Source organism: Callithrix jacchus, chromosome 17 (assembly GCF_049354715.1).
Source record: "Callithrix jacchus isolate 240 chromosome 17, calJac240_pri, whole genome shotgun sequence".
In the NCBI taxonomy this organism is placed as follows: domain Eukaryota; kingdom Metazoa; phylum Chordata; class Mammalia; order Primates; family Cebidae; genus Callithrix; species Callithrix jacchus.
In genome coordinates, this window is record NC_133518.1 from 25,478,821 (window position 1) to 25,497,679 (window position 18,859).

An 18,859-nucleotide genomic window follows, 5' to 3' on the forward strand; every position below is an offset into this window, starting at 1 on the left:
TATCAATCCTGACATATATCATATCATTTCAGTGTTTCTGGAATTCCTATTCTATGCATTTATCTGCATTTTCAGCTGTTAGTCAACAATTAATTATAGAAATTAATAGCACATTTTAATATCTAGAGAAGCCAGTATTTTTTCAGTCCATTATAAAATTATTTAAAATGTCATCACAATAGTAGAAGACAGCTGGTGTCGTGCAAAAATGTTAAAACCTTGATATTTTCATTCGGTTTATGTAAAATTGATACACACGGACAGAGCTCACATTTTGAGAAAAATGTGTCTTGGTGTCGTGCAAAAATGTTAAAACCTTGATATTTTCATTCGGTTTATGTAAAATTGATACACACAGACAGAGCTCACATTTTGAGAAAAATGTGTCTTCTCATTCAAGAACACAAAACCCACCTCCCACTTCCAAGTTTCCCCTCTAAGACCCTTCAGTAAAGAACCAAGCAGTTCTGAGAAATCTGATAGAACTGCTGTAAAACAAGCAGTTTTATCCGAGAAATTTTCGCCTACTTAAAATGACTCCCGGTATTTTTCATAGGGGAATGAGTTCTCTCAGTGGGGACCTCCTGTAATGTATAAAACGCCATGTTTTAAACGTGAACTTTAAAAATAACAACACTGTATATGCCTAACTTAGTGAGTTAAATCACTCAAACTCTCAAAGTGCTCCAGCCGGGGAATTAGGAGGGATGAAGCAGCTGAGGCTCATTTGGCTCCGCTGCTCCGAGGGTGCCCGGCGCCCTCCAAGGCCCCGTCTCAGGGCGGGAAGCCGGGCCTAGGGAACCCTCCCGCCCCGGGCTGAGCCCTGCTACCTGTGAGGCTTGTCCCAGGCGTCCAGGTCTCCGCTCCTGCACGCCAGGCAGCTCCACCTCCGCGGCGTCGCCCCTGACAGCGCCCTGTGGATCTTCCGCGGTTCCGTGTCTCGGATTCGGTGCCCAGAGCGGTGTAGACGGGGTCTATGGAGCCCAGGACCTGAGGTTCTGCTCTGCCTTGGTCTCTGGCTCCGGAAGCCGAGGAACTTCTTCAAGGTGGTGACTTCTTCTCAGATCCCCAACAACTAGCTGCTGAGCCATGGCACCTCCCACCCCCATCTGGCGCCAACCCTCAATCTGCGATCCCAAATCTGCTTTCTAGCCCAGAATCCGCGATCCAGCCAGGTCCACCACAGCCTTCAACAGCAACACTCGCAGCCTCTGCGCTCTCAGACTGAGGGAACCCCGCAAAGCCCCTAGGCGCGCGCCTGCACCACGGTGGCCGCCCGGTTCCCGGAAGCCGCTCCCAGACACGCGCAGGCAGCTGGGGCTGCAGCTCGGGGCAGGCACAGGTGGGCTCCGGGTTCTCCCGTGCTCGCCCGGCTGCCCGAGGACCACAGGTGCAGGATCTCAGGCTCACTTTTTATATCACAAACATGAGTTCCTGATGGAACATTATCAATCCTTACATATCTCTTGTAAGGGAGGAGGGGGAGGTCTGTCTGACCCTGCGGCCGCCCCACTCCTCAAAGGGAGATCGGATCTGGCATGGGCACTCCGCAGCACTGGAGCAGCTTCGCGGATGGCCTGGCTTCAGCGCTGAAACTCTGGCCCCAGGGTCTGCCTAGCAGGTGTCACGGAGCGGGAGATGCATGGAAAGTCAGGGGTTGCTCCTTCCCCCACCGGCCCCCACTGCTGCCCATGTCGGATGCGCAGTTTGCAGGTGCAGCTCTGGTACTGGTGTGGGATGGTGGAGCCTCCGTTGGGTGGCATCACGGTCGCCGAGTGCACAGCCCATCCGGCCTGAGGGTCCGCTCCTCTTGGACACCTGTCCGGATCCTGGCCCCCTGCGCTGAGCACTCTGCATCCACGCCGATGATAATGAGCGGCTGCTGGTGGGCCGACCACCTGACTTTGCCGCCTGGGCGCCCAGACTGGGGATTCTTGCTGCTGGGGGTGTGGGCCTGGTCTGGGATGTTCAGCCACTTGCTGCTCCCATGCCACGTCTAGGCTGCAGGGGTGACTTGGGCGCCAGCAGTGGATTGGGGGGGGGGGCGGGTACCTGATGTCCTCAGGGTCAAGCGCATTGCCCGCCCACCTGAGGGTCTGCTCTGCCTTGGCCTCCTCCTAGAGTGCAGGGGCCATCAGGTGGCAATTTAGGAATGCTTAAATTGAAGGAAATATTCTTTCTCTCTCTTTGAGGAATAAGTAGTGATTTTTGTTTTGTTTTGTTTTTGATACTCAGCTACAGCACAAAACAAAAGTGATGCAGAAGTGAAGGTCCACAGCCAGTTCCTCTGTCGATTACCTTCAGACAGAAATGTTCAACATAACTGCTTTGCTTGTCACTTTCACCTCAACACTTACATATGCCTACAGATCTGTTCAATCACAACTGTTGGATTTAGAATTATGTAAGACACAATTATTTCATAATAATTTAATACCCAAACTACTTTTAATAGTTTACCATCTCTGCAATCTTGAATTATTCATTTTTTCTTTGTTTATAAAACCATTGCTATAGTAAGATCAAAATTACAAAACTCACATTTCATTTGGTTAAAAAACATTAAAACATATTATACATGAAAGATGAGAAAATGTATTTGTTTCATCATAAAAATTATGGGTTTGCAAAATGTTTATGTTTAGCTACATTTCTATGATTCAACTTTGACACCTCAAATCTTATGTCCTCATATTTCAAAACCAATCATGCATTCCCAACAGTCCCACAAGTCTTATTTCAATATTAACTCAAAAGTCCACAGTCCATAGTCTCATCTATGAGGCTATGGTGAAAAGGCAAGTCCCTTCCACCTATGAAGCTGTAAAATCAAAAGCAGCTATTTACTTCCCTTGAATATGAACTTAGTGCCCTGCTTCTGTAAGAATACAGTGGAAGTGCTGCTTATGACCTGCCAAAGTTAGGTCATAAAAGATGATAGTGTTTCCACTTGGCTCTCCTTCCTGGGATGGGTGCACTTAGAACCCATTCACCATTTTGTGAAAAAGCCCAGACCATGTAGGGAGGTTATGTGTGAGTGTTCCACCAGATAGCCCCAGCTGAGAGCCCACATAACCCAGGAGATATTTGAGCAAGGAAATCTTCAAGACTATTCTAACTCCAACCTGTTTGAAGGCAACCACATCCTGAGCCAGAACTGCCTAGGTGAGTCTAGTCAGCCTCCAGAATTGTGAGAACTCTAATAAGCATCACTGTAACTTTATACCTTGGGGTGGTTTTTTGTTGTTTGTGTGTGTGTGTGTGGTTTGTTTTCTGGGACGGAGTCTCACTCTGTCCCTTAGGCTGGAGTGCAGTGGTGTGATCTCAGCTCACTGCAACCTCTGCCTCCAGAGTTCAAGTGATTCTCCTGTCTCAACCTCCTGAGTAGCTAGGATTACAGGCATGTGCTATCACACCTGGCTTTTTTTTTTTTTATTTTTAGTAAAGACGAGGTTTCATCGTGTTGGCCAGGCTGGTCTCTAACTCCTGACCTCATGATCCACCTGCCTTGGCCTTCCAGCTGCTGGGATTACAGGCGTGAGCCACCATGCCCAGCTGGTATGTTACACAGCAATAGGTCGCAAATACACGAAGTCATCTTCCAATATAAATATCATGTCACTTTTCCACGTGACAGCATTTAATGGTTTAGAATTGAGTGTAAAATAAAGACAAAACCCAATCCTGAATCCATCTGACAAGGGGTTAATAACCCTTGAGGATATAAGGAGCTCAGGGGAAACAAAACCAATAGGAAAAAAAAACCCTAATCATCTGATTTAAATGGACAATAGGTCAGAATAGACATTTCTCAAAAGAAGACATGCAAATGGCAAATGAATATGTGAAAAGGTGCTCAACATCACTGATTATCAGAGAAATGTAAATTAAAACTACAATGAGCTATCATCCCACCGTGGTTTAAATGGTTTATATCCAAAAGCCAGGCAGTAACAGATGCTAATGAGGATGTGGAGAAAAGGGAACACAGGTACACTATTGGTGGGAATGTAAATTAGTGCAACCACCATGGAGAACGGTTTGGAGGGTCCTCAAAAAAACCAAAAAGAGTGCTACTTTATGACACAGTAATTCTACTGCTGGGTACACACCCAAAAGAAAGAAAATCGGTATAGAAAGAAATATCTACATTTCAATATTTATTGCAACACTATTCCCAGTAGCCAAGATTCGGAAGCAATCTAAGTGTCCATTAACAGGTGAAAGGAGAAAGAAAATGTGGTACATATACACAATAGAATATTATTTGGCCATGAAAAAGAACAGAATCCTGTTATTTGCAACAACAGGGGTAGAACTGGAGATCATTATGTTAACTAAAATAAGCCCGATACAGAAAGTCAAATTTTGCATGCTCCCAGTCATTTGTGGGTGCTAAAAATTAAAACAATTGAACTCATGGAAATAGAGAGTAGAATGATGGTTACCAGAGGCTGGGGAGGGCAGTGGGCTGAAGGGGGTGCACAGGAATAATGGGTACAAAAATACAGTTAAAATAAGATGTAGTACTTGGTAGTACAACAGAGTGACAATGGTAAACAATAATTTATTGTATATTTTTAAATAGCTAAAAGAGGCCAGGAATGGTGGCTTATGCCTGTAATCCTAGAACTTTGGGAGGCCTGAGGTCAGGAGTTCGAGACCAGTCTGACATGGTGAAACACTGTCTCTACTAAAAATACAAAAATTAGCCAGGCTCTCTGGTGTGCACCTGTTGTCCTAGCTACTCAGGAGTCCAGTGGCGCGATCTTGACTCACTCCAACCTCCACCTCCCAGGTTCAATGGATTCTCCTGCCTCACCTTCCTGTGTAGCTGGGATTACAGGTGAGCCATCATGCCTGGCTAATTTTTGTATTTTGTATTTTTAGTAGAGATGGAGTTTCACCATTTTGGCCAGGCTGGTCTCGAACTCCTGACTTCAAGCAATCTGCCCACCTCGGCCTCCCAAAATGCTGGGGCAGAAGCCACCACACCCGGCTATTCATTCATTCCACTAATAACTACTGCCTAGTTATCATATCCCCAGCAGGGTTCTAGGCTTTGGGGAGACAGCAATGAACAAAACAAAGTTTCTGCTTTCTGAATGGATCCATCATTCTAATGAGGGGGAGAGAGACAGGTGATCCATAAACAACCCAGTAACACAGACAGCACATCAAGTGGAAAGCACTATGAAGAATAAATACTAAAGCCGGTGCAGCCCGGTGCGGTGGCTCACGCCTATAATCTCAGCGCCTTGGGAGGCCGAGGTGAGTGGATCACTTGAGGTTAGGAGTTCTGCCTGGCCAACATGATGAAATCCCATTTTTACTAAAAGTACAAAAAAAAAAAAAAAAAAAAGCCAGGCATGATGGCACCTGCCTGTAATACTAGCTACTCAGGAGGCTGAGGTGGGAAGACTGCTTGAACTTGGGAGTTACAGGTTGCAGTGAGCCGAGATTGTGCAACTGCACTCCAGCCTGGGGAACACAGTAAGACTGTCTCAAGAAAAAAAAGGAAAGGAGATAGGAAAGAAAATGAAAGGAAAGAAAAAGCAGGTGTGGGTGCAAGGTGTACTAGCATGAGCAGGTTGCGATGGTGGTGGTGGATGAGGTAATCAGGGAAGGCTTCTCTGTGAACGTGATAGACGTGAGGGATGAGCTCTGGGCACTCCTAGGGAGATTTCCAACAGTGGGAACAGCAGGTGCAAAGGCCCTGGGGCAAGAGTATGCTGCAGGAGATCAGGGAACATTATAGAGACTCAGGGGTTGGAGTGAAGCCAGGAGATAATGATGGGAGATGGGAATGATGGATACCAGAGCAAGGTGACAGGGACCTTGCCAGGGATTGTCACGACTTGGGCTTTGACTCTGAGGGAAATGAGGAGATCACCTGAGGTCAGGAGTTTGAGACCAGCCTGGCCAACATAGTGAAACACTGTCTCTACTAAAAATTAAAAAATTAGCCAGGTGTGGTAGCACCTGCCTATAATCCCAGCTACTCAGGAGGCTGAGGCAGGAGAATTTCTTGAATGTGGGAGGGGGAGGTTGCAGTGAGCCAAGATTGCACCACTGCACTCCAGCCCGTGCAACAGAGTGAGACTCCATTTAAAACACACATACACACACACACACACAGAAGTGGAGGGCTGGATTTGGCCTGGGAGTAACAGTTTGCCAGCTCCTCCCCAATTCATAGCTCCAGATGCATATAATCTGTGTCTTGGACATCTCTGTCCAGACCCTTTGGTGAGGCCCAGAGAGGGGAAGCAATTAGATCAATGTCACCCAGCAAGGGAGGGCAGAGTAAGACAGGAGTCTAGTCTCACTCTCAGTTGTCAGAACCCCTCACCGTCAATCCCTAACACAACTCCTTGCCTCTCTCTTTATGTCCATTTCTATTTATTGATTTATGATTATTTATTGAGCAGATAGTATGTGCTTGACACTGAGCTGAGCCCTTCCTCTCCCCCACTTCCCTGACCACTCCCTGCATTTCTCCATCATACTGCCCATGATGAGTCAGGGACCCAAATGACCCCCAACTGCAATGCTTTCCTGACCCGAAAGACCCTGACATTCTCACCGGATCCCCAACTGAAGTGTGGACTCCCACAGGGAAGCTGTCCACATCTGGCCATAGAATGCAGGCCTCTAGGACTCTCTCCAGCCAGTCTGGGTCAAGCTCCTGCCCGAGGCACACTTTCTCCACCACAGAGGTGTTCTGCACCCAGGCCTCCTGGAGCATGTAGGCCACTGAACACTAATGATGGGAACAGAGGTGTAACAGGTTTTGAGGAGCAGTGGGAGCTGGGCTCTCAGTGGTGGGTGGGTGGTGGAGAGAATGAATGAAAGCGATGGGATGGGGAGGGGTGGAAAGGCAGTGAGGAAGGAGAACTTTCAGGATGATGGAGACATCCTAGCAGACAGGCAGGGGTGGCCTCACCTTGACGCTCATGAACCCCTCCACCTTTGACAGCTCCCCAAAGAGGATGGAGAGCAGGGAGGACTTCCCTGTCCCCACTAGACTGACTACAGCCAGGAAACCACGCTGGGGTATGGTAAGGTTTATTCTTTCAATGCAAGAAAGGAGACATGACCTTGGTTAGGGCCCAGCCCCCATCATTGAGGAAGGATGAGCCCCAGAGAGAGCCGAGAGTCCCTGCTGTGGGAGTCTAAGGGCACCTGTGGGGCTGTTCTTTTCCCAGTAACCATCCTCTACACATCTGTGCATGTGCACACTCATGCACACACACAAAGTATGCACACATGCATGCACATTTGCACACTCATACAATCATGCTAGTGTGCACAGCAACACAATGTGGGCACACATCCACACACACATAAGTGCAAGTGCATACCCAAGCAATCCATGCTCACCCGCATACATGTGTGCACACACGGACACCATGCACACACATGCATGCACGTCCACCCACGTGTACACACAGAGTTGGCAGTAGCCTGAGGGTTTCACCAGCCTGGCCTCCTGCCTTGGCTCTTGCAATAAATGGGCTCTTTCCTCCTCTCCCTGCCCCTGCTTTTGGTCTCTCCCCACTCCCGTCCATGTCCCACAGCCCATCCTCCACCCATTGACCAGAGGGATTTGTTAAAACCCAAGACAGCAGTGGCTCATGCGTGTCATCTCAGTACTTTGGGAGGCCATGGTGGGCAGATCATCTGAGGTTGGGAGTCCAGAACCAGCCTGACCAATATGGAGAAACTTCGTCTCTACTAAAAATATAAAAATTAGCTGGGTGTGGTTCTCCAGCTTGGATGACAGAGTGAGACTCCGTCTCAAATAATAGTAAATACTTATTAGAATGCACATTATATATTTACTTTTAATGATATAACTATAATAATTATAACCATTATAATCAATAATAAATATTTCACTGTGACAAGTGTAATCAGATCACTGGTTCTTGATTCTTAACACATAGTTAGAATCTCCTGAAAGATTTTCTAAAAATCAAAGCTCTCATGGCTCAGCCAAGATCAATTAAACCCATTCTCACAATCAGCTGCTGTGATGATGGATATGCCCATTTTGCAGATGGAAACACGGAGGCTGAGAGAGATGACCTACTTGTCAGGATCAACCAGCTAGTCAGTGCTTGGGCTGGGATTTGGACCTGGGCAGTCCAGTGCTGTAGGCTAGGCTTTTACAACTAGGTGAGTGTTTTTCAGGTACACAGTTTGCCCAGGTTCTTCAGTACAACAAGGGGGAAGGTGTCTTGATTCGTGGGGTGACAAAAGGATGGGGTGGAGGGGCAAACCCAGGTAACGAGTTTGGGGAGTCTCATCGTGCAATGATGCTATTTTCTTTTTTCCTTTCTTTCTTTCTTTCTTTTTTTTTTTTTCTGAGATGTAATCTCACTCTGTCACCCAGGCTGGAGTGCAGTGGCATGATTTTGGCTCACTGCAACCTCCGCCTCCCGGGTTCAAGTGATTCTCCTGCCTCAGTCTCCTGAGTAGCTAGGATTACAGGAACATGCTACAGCCCCCGGCTAATACTTGTATTTTAGTAGAGACATGGTTTCACCATGTTGGCCAGGCTGGTCTCGAACTCATGATCTGCCTGCCTTGGCCTCCCAAAGTGCTGGGATTACAGGCATGAACCACTGTGCCTGGCTTGCAATGATGCTATTTTCTAGCTTTACCAAAATGTTGCCATGCTTATCATCTTGGACTTTCTGCGTGAGGACAAGGACCTGGTCTGTTAGAGCAGGAGTCCCCAACCCCCAGCTCAGACTGGTACCAGCCTGCAGGCTCTCAGGAACGGGACCATACAGCAGGAGGTGAACGGAGGACAGGCAAGCATTGTGTCACCTGTGTTTATAGCCACTCCCCATCACTCACATCACCGCTTGAGCTCCGCCTCCTGTCAGATCAGCAGTGGCATTAGATTCTCATAGGAGCATGAACCCTACTGTGAACTGCGCATGCAAGGGATCTGGGCTGCATGCTCCTTATGAGAATCTAACGTCTGATGATCTGTTACTGTCTCCCATCACCCCAGATGGGACCATCCAGTTGCAGGAAGACAATGTGAAATCATTATTTCATTACATATTACTGTAATAATAATAAATGTACAATAAACGTAATGTATTTGAATCATCCCAAAACCATGCACCGCACCCCGGTCCATAGAAAAATTGTCTTCCACAAAACCAGTCCCTGGTGCCTAAAAGCCTGCGGACCACTGTGTTAGCATGTTCCCTGCTGTACGCCCAGGATGGCACAAAGTGGATGCTCAGTGAGTGGTTGCTAAAGAGCTAACAGAAACAACAGCACAATGTCTGTTTCCAAGTGACACGCAGATGGCATGATCTGCACGTGCCAGTCCATTGCCCCATCTGCCCCCAGCGTTGATGATGGCTTGCCATTATGGGCCAGGGCAGCCCCCATGCCCTCATCCCTCCCACACCCCTCCTGCCAGACTCAGCACTCACAGCATCCAGAGGAACTGAGTCAACTGCACCAGGCTCAACTTCTTCCAGGCAGAGGAAGGCGACCGGACGGTCAAAGGACACTCAGGCCTAGGGAAACCAAAGCCCCAAGTCACCCAGCCAGGAGAGGAAAGAACTCGGACTTTGGGTTTTGGTGTGTCAAGATGTGTGGCAACAGCTTCCTGTCTACCAAGTTCTGCATGTGCAAGGCGTGGGGACAAAGCTTTCCAGTTCATGGGAAACAATGCACCCTGAGTGGTGATCTTGATGGTGGCAATCTCCCACCTCTGTGCTCCTACCAATCAGCTACCATTCCACAGACAAGATTTGGGACGAGGATGGTGGCTTTTCCAACAAGGTTATCAAGCCATTATCTGGAACAATTTCAAATATTGTCCAGCTGGGGGCGCACTCTCCCAGTCACAAACCCATCTTTGGGGAAGAAAGAGAACAGTCCTTAAAACAGAGATTAGGGGCTGGGTGCAGTGGCTCACACCTGTAATCCCAACACTTTGGGAGGCCGAGGCGGGCGGATCTCGCCTGAGGTCAGGAGTTTGAGATCAGCCTGTCAACATGGTGAAACCCCGTCTCTACTAAAAATTCAAAAATTAGCCAGGCATGGTGGTGGGCACCTGTAATTCCAGCTACTCGGACGGCTGAGGCAGGAGAATTGCTTGAACCCAGCAGTTAGAGGTTGTGGTGAACAAAGATGGCACAACTGCACTCTACCTTGAATGACAAGAGCAAGACTTCATCTCTCAAACAAAAACAAAAACAAAACCATTATAGGTTAGGTGCTGAGGCTCATGCCTGTAATTCCAGCCCTTTGGGAAGTTTGGGAAGCCAAGTGCACGAGAATCACTTCAGGCCAGGAGTTCAAGACCTGGGCAACACAGCAGGACTCTTGTCTCTACAAAAAAATAAAAAATTAGCCTGATGTGGTGGCCTATGCCTGTAGTCCCAGCTACTCAGGAGGCTGGGAGGGTCATTTGAGTCCAGGAGTTTGAGGACGCAGTAGGCTGAGTTCACGCCACTGCATGCCAGCCTAGGTGACAGAGTGAGACCCTATCTCAATAAATCTGAGTGTGGTGACTCATGTCTGTAATCTCAGCATTTTGGGAGACCAAGGTGGGCAGATCACCTGAGGGCAGCAGTTCAAGACCAGCCTGGCCAACATGGTGAAACCTCACCTCTAATAAAAATTCAAAAAAATTAGCTGGGCATGGTTGTGCATGCCTGTAGTCCCAGCTACTTGAGAGGCTGATGCAGGAGAATCACTTGAACCCAGGAGGTGGAGGTTGCAGTGAGCCAAGATGGCATCATTGCACTACAGCCTGGGCGACGGAGTGAGATGTTTTCTTAAAAATAAATAAATAAATAACAAATAAAATAAATAAATAAAAATAAAAAATAAGAGACATAGAGATGGCTCAGGTATGCCACCATTTCTTGTTTTCATCATGTTGAAAGGACTAGAGATAGCAAGAGAAGAGAAACAAAATTGCTTTGTATAAAAAAGGGAACTGATATGATTGCTTGTATGTGGAATCGCTGGACAGATGGATAAGCCTGCACTTTCTGAGGGTGTTTGTGAAGAGGTCCACACATTATACAAAACAATTTCAAACGTTATCCATCTGGGGGTGACCTCTGCCAGGCACAAACCCATTTTTTTGGCATCAGGCCAGGTGTAGTGGCTCATGCCTATAATGCCAGTACTTTGGGAAACCAAGTGCAGGAGGAGAGCTCTCCTGGTTCCAAGTGATGGTACTTGTGACCAAGTGCTGATTGTGTTGGTGACACCTGCTGTCACAGCAGATAGGCCCTGTGATTCTGGATCCTCATGGAAATGGTTGTCTGATTCTATGGTAACAACAACTTATTAGAACCTTATTAGGATCCTTATTAGAACAGAAGACATTCCTATTACCCAGGAGATTCCAAGGGATTTCGGAGCTCTGCATCAAGAACCAGGGCCAGAGACCAAATATTAGAACATAAGATGCACCTAGTACCACTACTGTTCAGGAAATCATAGCAGTTTTAGGAGCTCTGTGCCAGGAACTGGAGACAGAGACCAAACGTATATCTCTTATTAAGTCACAGCCTGGAATCTGGATCGAGAGTGAATTCCTTGTTCCCAATGGAACAGGGATGCAATAAATGGTAGATAGTGGGAGCCAGATTCTTCACTGTTGAGCGAGATGTTACAGATATAAAACGGGGGAAGCCTAAAATGATCTCTGTGATAATGGATGAGAGTCTATTGATTGAAGACATAAATATAAACTCACATCTAGCTTAATATGTACACAGATGGTTCCACATAGAAACCTTTATAATTAAGTGTGTGCATATAAGTTAAAATACACACATATATTTCTTTGCACTGTCAGCTGCTAGGGTCATGATGCAACGAGCACATTTAGTGGCTGGATGTAAGGTTTTAATACCATTCTCTAACAAAGGAAATCAGGGCTCTCTGAAGAAATGGCTGAAATTAACCCTAGAACAGAAAATATATGAGCCAAGATACTTTTGAAATAACTGAAAGAAATTGTTTTAAATGACAACATTAAATTATGTCAAAGGAGCCAGTGGAAAGAGCTCCCAGAGGCCACGTGTATAAACAAAGAAAAACAAAATACTGTAGAGTGGAAAACAACCAAAAGATGGAAGTAAACACCTGAGTGTCCAAACCGGTATAACAAGTGATTACACAGATGCACAGATGAACTGAATAGAATTTTCTTACACAGAAGAATTCCAAATACCAGATACAGACATTCAGTTACTGAGGACATGCGGCTAACTCCTCCCCACGCCTCAGGTGTGGGTTCTGTGTGGTGACTTCCTCCAAGAGAACACATACAATATAGACATGGAAAAAAGGAACTTCACAGTGAGAAACCTGAAAATGCTATCTTAGCCAAGTGATCAAAGTCAACATGAATGGTGATAACACATCTTGAGAGCATGAAGTGATTGGAGTAGCACTTGCAAACCAAAGATAAAATTCAAAGGCCCTTCCCCCAATTATCTGTATAGACTCCCTCCTCTCCACCAGGGGACACCAAAGTTAACCTGGAATACAGGTTCAGGCCATGATGGGAAAGAGGTGGTCAGACATGCCTCATTATGCCCTTCCTTATTTCGGGAATTCAGGAAAAGCCAATCAGCATTTAACATCAACACAGACCTTAAATCTGGTGAGAAACATTTACAATCTATGCTCTCCGAAGCCTGCTACCTGGAGACCAGCCTGACCAACAGGAAGAATACCCATGTCTACTGAAAATACAAAAATTAGCCAGGCATGGTGGCCCCCACCTGTAATCCCAGATCCTCAGGAGGCTGAGGCAGGAGGATCACCTCAATCCAGGAGGTGAAGTTTGCAGTGAGCCTAGATGGCACTACTGCACTTCAGCCTGGGCGACACAGCAAGACTCCATCTCAAAAAAACAAAACAAAATATTAGGTGGGTGTGGTAGCAGAAGCCTGTAATCTCAACTACTTGGGAGGCTGAGGCAGGAGAATCACTTGAACCCAGGAGAGGGAGGTTACAGTGAGCTGAGATCGCGCCCACTGTACTCCAGCCTGGGCAACAGAGCAAGACGCTGTCTCAAATGGAAAAAAAAGAAAGTGAAAAGACAACCCACAGAAAGGAAGAAAATGTTTGTGCATTATATATCTAACAACAGTCTGCTAACCACAATGTTAATTTGCATAACTCAGCAACAAAAACAACCAAATTACAAAATAGAGAAAGAGTTGAACACACACTTCACCAATAAGACATGCCAATGGAAAACAAGCACATAAAAGATGATTAATACCATCATCATTGTGGCCATCTAAATGGAAACCACAACGACACACTCCTTCACACAGACTAGAAAGGCTATAATCCAAGACATGTAAAATAACAAGTGTTGGCAAGGTCAAAGAAAAATCACAACCCTTAAATACCTTATGGGGAATATAACATAGTTTGGTGTTTCCTCAAAAAGTTAAAAATAGGTTGGGCACAGTAGCTTATGCCTATAATCACAGCACACTGGGAGGCTGAGACGGGGGATCACTTGAGTCCAGGAGTTCAAGACCACCCAGGACATCACAGCAAAAGGCCATCTCTATTAGAAACACAAAAATTAGCCAGGCATGGTGGCACACACCTGTAGTCACAGCTGCTTGGGAGGCTGAGGCAGGAGGATTGCTTAAGCCCAGAATATGGAGGTTGCAGTAAGCCGAGGTCACACCACTGCACTCCAGTCTGGGTGACAACACAAAACCCTGTCTCCAAAAGAAAAGGCCAGGCATGGTGGCTCACACCTGTAAGCCCAGCACTTTGGGAGGCCGAGGCAGATGGATCACTTGAGGTCAGGAGTTCAAGACTGGCTTTGCCAATATGGCAAAAACCTGTCTCCACTAAAAATACAAAAATTACCCAGGCACGGTGGCATGCACCTATAATCCCAGCTACTGGAGAGGCTGAGGCAGGAGAATTGCTTGAATCCAGAAGATGGAAGTGTGGTGAGCCAAGATTGCCTGATGGCACTCCGGCCTGGGCGATGAGAGCAAAGCTCCATCTGAAAAAAAAAAAAAAAAATGCCTGGGTGGAAATGGTACATTCAGAAATGAGGACTTTCCTGCTGGACTAGAGTTTTCAATGAAGGTGACAGTTTATCCTTCAGTCTCCACCGGCCAACAATTTGCCATCCAGCAGGAGGCAACAGAGGGAGCCCAAAGTCCCATACCAGAGGTGTGACATAATTACATTCCCTTACTCATTTCACTACTTAAATATTAATAATTCATCTGCTTAAATATCTACACTTATGGCTGCACGCAGTGGCTCACACCTGTAATCCCAGCACTTTGAGAGACCGACGCAGAAGGATGAGGTCAGGAGTGTAAGACCATCCTGGCCATCATGTGAACCCCCATCTCTACTAAAATACAAAAAAATCAGCCAGGTGTGGTGGCCCTTGCCTGTAGTCCCAGCTACTCAGGAGGCTGAGGCAGGGGAATCACTTGAACCCAAGAGGCAGAGGATGTAGTGAGCTGAGATTGTGCCACTGCACTCTGGCCTGGGCAACAGAGTGAGACTCCATCTCAAAAACAAACAAACAAACAAAACAAAACAAAACAAAAACTACACTTACTTCACCAATTTTCCATTGTGTAGATGAAGAGTTTTCCAAATACTTATATAGTTTATCATGATGTGGACAGGACTTTTTGGTAGTTTGATTGACTATATAAAATCTAAAAGTTTGAACATAAACTACCTTGCAACTGCTAACACAGGGCTACAAAATATAGCCAGGTAATAATCTGTCCACTAAATTCTCCTAAAATTCTAAAATTTCTTTTCTTTTTCTTTTGGAGACAGTGTCTTCTCTGTTAACCATGTTGGAGTGCAGTGGCACAATCTCAGCTCACCGCAAGCTCAGCTCCAGGGTTCAGTGATTCTCCTGCCCCAGCCTCCTGAGCAGCTGGGACTATAGGTGTGTGCAACCACTCCTGGTTAATTTTTATATTTTTAGTAGAGACGAGGTTTCACCATCTTGTCCAGGCTGGTCTCAAACTCCTGACCTCAAGTGATCTGCCAGTCTGGATTCCCAAAGTGCTGGGATTATAGGCATAAGCCACTGCACCCAGCCTTCTTCTGAAATTTCAATAATCAACGGTGCCATTTGCCTTTCCTTCAGCACTGAGATTTTGTTTTTCTTTCCTAATTATCTTAAACATAAACCTTGGTTCCAGGGAACTAGTATTTCCTTGATTTATAAATTGAGGGTGGCTGAGCACGGTGGCTCACACTGGTAACCCCAGCACTTTGGGAGGATGAGGTGGGCGGATCACGAAGTCAGGAGTTCGAGACCATCCTGGCCAACATAATGAAATCCCATCTCTACTAAAAATACAAAAATTAGCTGAGACTGGTGATGGCTACCTATAGTCCCAGCTACTCAGGAGATTGAGGCATGAGAATCATTTGAATCCGGGAGGTGGAGGCTATGGTGAGCAGAGATTGTGCCACTGAATCCAGCCTTGGCAACATAGGGAGACTCCATCTCCAATAAAATAACTCAAAGGTTATCCTACAGATGATCTTATAAATAATGAATTATTTCCTTGTCTTTAGAAAAATCACATTAACTTTTCTACTTTTAGATAACATAACTGCTGTGATTTTATGGACGTATCTAGAAAAAGCCTTAAAAAACTAGGGTGGGCACTGGGTGAATGGGTTGAGATTATACACATAAAATCCCCGAGTCGCCCAGAGCCCATGTACCTATGAATGGGACTGCAGGTGGCGGTAGTGGGCTGGATGGGAGAGAGCAGCAGGCTGGAGCACCTGAGATCCAGAGACCGTGGTTCTAAGGTTTCCATTGGGAAACCATTGGCAAAGTTAAATCCAGAGCTTGACGGGGTGAAATTTGTGATTGTAAATAAATATTTGCCAGTGAGATTGCCAGTGGTGGTGGGATGGATGGAAGCTCCTCCAGGTGGGCTGCACTGAGGAGAGCGCAGCACCAGGCCAGGGTGTTCCTGCTGGGAACGCAGGGTCTGCACCTGTTCAGGAGGAAATGCTGGGCAGACCCAGCTTGGAGTCATGTCTGCTCTTTACATCGTCAAGGCTTTGAAAACTAAGAGAGTCAGCTGGGCGTGGTAACTTATGCCTGTAATCCCAGCACTCTGCTTGACCAAGGCAGGTGGATTACCTGAGGTCAGGAGTTTGAGACCAGCCTGGCCAACACAGTGAAACCCTGTCTCTACTAAAAATATAATAAATTAGCCAAGCATGGTGGTGGATGCCTGTAATTTCAGCTACTCAGGAGGCTGAGGCAGGAGAATCTCTTGAACCCAGGAGGCGGAGGGTGCACTGAGCTTAGATTGCACCATTACACTACGGCCTGCACAAGAGTGAAATTTCATCTAAAAAAAAAAATTGAGAGTCTCAGGAACAGTTTCCAAAAAGGAAAATTGGTTCCCTATGGGGAGAGACATTTTTGTCCCAGCTGGGGCAGGCAGTGAAGTGAAGTAGGTCTGTAGACTGGACTTTCACATAGAAACCATATATTTTCAGCTGGGCGTCGAGGCTCATGCCTGTAATCTCAGCACTTTGGGAGGTGAGGTGGGCAGATCCCAAGGTCAAGAGATCAAGACCATACTGACCAACATGGTGAAACCCCATCTCTACTAAAAAAATACAAAAATTAGCCTGGCATGGTGGTGCATGCCTGTAGTCCCAGCTACTTGGGAGGCTGAGGCAGAAGAATCACTTGAACCGGGAGGCAAAGGTTGCAGTGAGCCGAGATTGTGCCACTGCACTCCAGCCTGGTGTTAGAGCAAGACTCCGTCTTTAAAAAAAAAAAAAAAAAAAAGAAATATAAAAAATTAGCCAGGTCTGGTGGCACACACCTGTAATCCCAGCTACTGGGGAGCCTGAGGCAGGAGAATGTCTTAAACCCAGGAGGTGGAGGTTGCAGTGAGCAGAGATCACACAACTTCACTCCAGCCTGGCAACTGAGCAAGACTCCATCATCAAAAAAAGAAAAAAGAAACTGTGTATTTCTAGATTTGGGGGTTATATGGGGGTCATCTGGAGGAGTGTTCCTGCTTTTGGTGAAACAGAGAAACAGATGGGGGTATTTTGTGTGAAGCTACAATAACTGCTGGAGAATCGGAGAGAAAGGAGAAGACATACTCACTGCAATTGCAAGTTTCTCAGAAGTGCGACATTACTGGGAAGTCAACTACCTTTTAAAACAACCATGTCAATACCACGTCAGAAAGGCAGGAAAAACAACATCACACTTCGTAACAGGTCAAACTCAGCCCAAACCCAACTCGGCATAGGCTGTGAACCCCGAGCCCTGGCAAAAGCTGGAGGGTCCCATCCTTAGCGCTGCAGCTGCTCTGAGTGGGCTCCAAAGGCCAGGTCTGCGTCCCGCACAATATGTGTGTTCCAAGGGACATGTGTGTTCCAGAGGTTATATGAGTGTGATGGGTGCTGTGTTAGTCTGACGGTGTCATAGGTGTTCCGGGTGATACGTGTGTCTGAGAGACACATGCGTGTTCCGGGGTTTATATGAGTGTGACGGGTGTTGTGTTGGTCTGACGGTGTCACAGGCATTCTCAGCATTACATGCTTGTTCTGAGGGGCATATGCATATTCCGGGGGTTATGTGACTGTGACAGGTGTTGGGTTAATCTGATGGTGTCACTTGTGCATTCTGAGTGATATATGCACTCTGAGTCTGACACTGTCACAGGCGTTCTGGGCATTACCGGTTCTGAGGAACAAATGCGTGTCCCGGGGGTTATGAGTGTGATGGGTGCTGTGTTAATCTGATGGTGTCACTTGTGCATTCTGGGTGATATGTGCACTCTGAGTCTGACTGTGTGACGGGTGTTCTGAGCGTTACGTGTGTGTTTTGAGGTACACATGCATGTTCCAGGGGTTATACGAATGTGTCAGGTGTTGGGTTACTTTGAGTGTCACGGGCGTGCCGGGTGATATGCGTGTGCTCTGAGGGACACAGGCGTGTTCCGGGGGTTATATGAGTGTGATGGGTGTTGGGCTAGTCTGACAATGTCACGAGCATTACGGTGATACGTGCATGCTCTGAGTGTGACGGTGTCATGAACGTTCCAGGTGTTCCGTGCGCTCTGAGGGACACATCCACATTTCTGGGGTCAGACCTGCGCAGCGCCTGCTGCGTTCCCCTGACAGGTGTGACATCTGTATAATGGGTGCTAACACCAGTGGCACAGACAGAGCGTTAATGGCAGCATGGGGGGTTATCGGTGTGGCGGGTGCCCCATTTGCTCTCCTGATGCTGCATGTCTGTTCCGAGCGCGATGCTTGGTCCTGTGGCCGCCTCGCCTTGGTGTGTAGAGAGAACCTCGGCTGCGCTGGGTTCACCGGGGTTTTGGCTTCTAATTTTCCACATGAACGGTCTCTGCCCCTCAGCAGTCAGGGTAGCGAACCGGAAGAATTTTACTCACCGTGGACGCAGGCTCGAGGTGTCCAAAAGTGAGGGGCGTCCCCCGGTCTGCAGCTAAGAAGAATGCGGCTCTCGCCCTCGCTGGGCGCCTGTGCTGAGGGAGTAGGAGGGACACGGCGGCCTCCGGGTTAAGAAAAGCTGGGCTGGCTCGCCCTCTGCTGGCGGCAGGAGGCACTGCAGGGCCCTTGGGCTCTCCGCGGATGGGCGCCGGCAACGGAGGCACGCCCTCTGTTGGCTGTCCCACTGCACCGCTGAAAGTCGGAGCGCAGAGTGTTCAGCGCCATCGTTGTGGAAATGCAAACTGACATGGACCCCCTAGCCCATGTGTTTCTAAAAAGGAAGAAGGGACAATTAATTGGAAACCATCGGAAATGA

The 18,859-nt window shown here is 47.2% G+C and overlaps 1 long non-coding RNA gene across 1 annotated transcript in view; it reads right to left on the reverse strand.

Moving 5' to 3' along the window:
- The window catches only part of LOC128930022 (uncharacterized), a 30,051-nt gene extending 11,463 nt beyond the window's left edge, over window positions 1–18,588 (reverse strand). The window contains exons 1-2 of the long non-coding RNA XR_008477490.2: window positions 18,486–18,588; window positions 831–2,298 (exon numbers count right to left, since the gene is read on the reverse strand). This is a non-coding gene — a long non-coding RNA (uncharacterized LOC128930022). The remainder of the gene's footprint in view (window positions 1–830; window positions 2,299–18,485) is intronic.
- Between the last annotated feature and the right edge of the window lie 271 nt (window positions 18,589–18,859).